This window comes from Desmodus rotundus, chromosome 4 (assembly GCF_022682495.2).
Source record: "Desmodus rotundus isolate HL8 chromosome 4, HLdesRot8A.1, whole genome shotgun sequence".
Taxonomy (NCBI): Eukaryota; Metazoa; Chordata; class Mammalia; order Chiroptera; family Phyllostomidae; genus Desmodus; species Desmodus rotundus.
This window is the reverse complement of record NC_071390.1, coordinates 124465767-124468446: the sequence shown is the minus strand read 5'-3', so window position 1 is coordinate 124468446 and position 2680 is coordinate 124465767. Positions and strand designations below refer to the sequence as shown.

Genomic DNA, 2680 nt, shown 5'->3' with positions numbered 1-2680 from the left:
GAAAATGATTTAGTTTCTCAAATGTTCCTCTCTTTATTTTTAGAGAGAATGTTATAAATTAATGGCTTATATTTACATGGACAATTAATTACTGAAAGTGCTTAAATGTCCAGTTATAATTTCAAAATCGCTTTTCTTAAATCAGCTTCAAAATTTCTGGATGAGAAATGATGGCATTTTGTATTTTTTTTGTCGTTTTTTCCCTCTACTCATTTCAATGAGCAATAATCACGCCTCGGATAAACCTCATTGGCTACAATACTGCCACTGCGCAAAGCTCCTCTACTCATTTCAAATAAATGTCTTGAACTTGTATTCTAGACTGTATGTAAGACTCTGAGTTCCATTGAACCAAGAACCATGTTTTATTCCTCATATCTTCCCCGACATTTTGCTCAGTGTCGTAACATGACACAATATGAGAACACAGAATGCACACCTAAACCAGACTTTGGATTTGAATTGGATGAGAAAAGATGTCCTTGAGTAGGTCACACTAGAATTGAATCTTAATAAGTTAGCTCAGAGGAAGAGGGTGTGGGAAGATCTTTTAAGGACTTGGAACAAACTGTTTGAAAGCATTAAGGTAAAGGAGAGCATGGAGTATTGTGTGAATTGCACACAGCATTCAGTATGATTATAGTGTCAAGTAGATGGATGGGGCTTGAAATATTCATTGAGTAAAGATTGCAGACAGCTTGTATGCCATGCTCGGGGAACTTGAATTTTATCCTGAAAGCAATGTACAATCACTGTTTGTTTTTTAAAATATTTATTTATTTATTTAGAGAGCAGGGAAAGAAGGGAGAGAAGCGTTGATGTGAGAGAAAAAAGTTGATTGGTTTTCTCTCTTAAGCGGTCCCAACTGGAAATCTAACTAGTGACCTTTCACTTTGTGAGACAATGCCCAAGTAACCAAGTCACACCAGTCAGGGCCCATCACTGTTTGCTTATAAGCAGATTGGCGATAAACTTTCTTTCTTTACCCTTCCTTCCTTCCTTCCTTCCCACCCATCCTCTTTCCCTCTTCCTCTCTCCCACCTTCCTTCCCCCTCCCTCCCTTTCTTCGTTCCCTTCACTCTGCCTTCTTTTTTTTCTTTTCTTTTTTTTAATGGTCAATGTCACACTAGGATGTTTATATTGTGGTTGTATTAGATTGACGGAGATAAGGCTCCGCGTAAATCAATTGCTATAATTTGCCCAATAATGATTAGATCCTAAACTAAGGTATAGGTCATAATAATGCAGGAAATGGGCCAATTTTGGGAGATCTTAAAATGTTAGAATTACGAGGTTTTGATGAAAAGACTTCGAGGATAAGGGAAAGAGTAAAATTTAAAGTGCTACTTGAGCTTTTGTTTCCCGGTGTGAATGTGGGCACTGTTTATTGATTAGGAATATTGAAGCTAGATATCTGGAGAAGAGTTTGGTTTCATACGTTGCAAATTTTAGTTGCCTATGGAACATTCAGATGTAGAGGCCCAATAGATATTTAATGAGACTTGTATTTGAGTACAAGTAGTTCATTTGGGAGTTACTCCCATGAGGTAGAGAAATAGAGAAGTGAGAAAGGAAAGGCAAGTAAGTTGATACAGAGGGTGTTATTAGTAAGTTACCTGTGTGGCACAGCTGAGGTTTTGTCCCACTGGGGTCCTATGGCAACTGTATAGAACGTGCCTCAGAGTGGTTCCACCTGAAAGGCGAGGCTGCTGGATTATTTATCCACTAACTGTTTTTCATTGGTTGAGGCAGCTTCCTGGGAGCTAGCTCACCACACCTGTGACCTAACCTGCTTACAGAAATCTAGTATGCTCCTCCCACGCAGGAATGCCCTTAGGCAGTGTCGCAGGTCCTGGCAGTAGGAGGCTATGCCAAGAGTTACAGATATTGGAAACCCCAACAGATTTTCTTTAATGTGGGTTAGATATTGGCTGGAGAGATGCTCTGACAGTCATCAGCTTTAAAAAATAAAATTAATGCTGTATAATGAAATCATTCACAGGGTCTAGGGTAGAAACCTGTGGAACACTAAAGTTTGAGGAACAACATAGAGAAAGAAATCTGTGAAAGAGAATGTCTGCTGTCTTTGTGTGATTAATATACACAAGAGACATGCCTTGAATATGCTGAAAACAAAGCCAAAAGCTAATGGAGTAACAATGTATCCACTATTTATATTTCTTTGATATAATTGCTTCATTGTATCTGTGCCTACATCTAATTCATCAATGTATCTTTAATACCTTGGATGGTACTTGACACAGAGTATGTCCCAAGTATTTTTTTTCTTTTATTTTTTAAAATTTTTTATTTTACTTTATTATTATTTTTTAACTTTTTTTTTGTTGTTCAAGTACAGTTGTCTCCATTTCACTCCACCACTGCCCCCACCCCAACCATCCCCACCTCCCACCCGGATCCCATCCCCCCTGTTTTGTCCATGTGTCCTTTGTAGATATTCCTGAAAACCCTTCCCCCTTTACCCCCATTATCCTCCCCTCTGGTTACTGTCAGTTCTTTTCTTTTAAACAGGTTAGTTAAGATTACTGAATTTACACACATACATACATTTTAAAATTTAGAAAATAGAGTTTAAAAATGTTGACATTATCAAAACATTTTATATGAAAATATTTTAACCCCATACTTTTGTTTTTAAATACCTCTTTTCCTCTTTTTT

The 2680-nt window shown here is 37.5% G+C and overlaps 1 pseudogene; it reads right to left on the bottom strand.

Annotated features, from left to right (window-relative positions):
* Window positions 1-211: 211 nt before the first annotated feature.
* Window positions 212-279, bottom strand: LOC128780782 (U4 spliceosomal RNA; annotated as a pseudogene).
* Window positions 280-2680: the final 2401 nt, after the last annotated feature.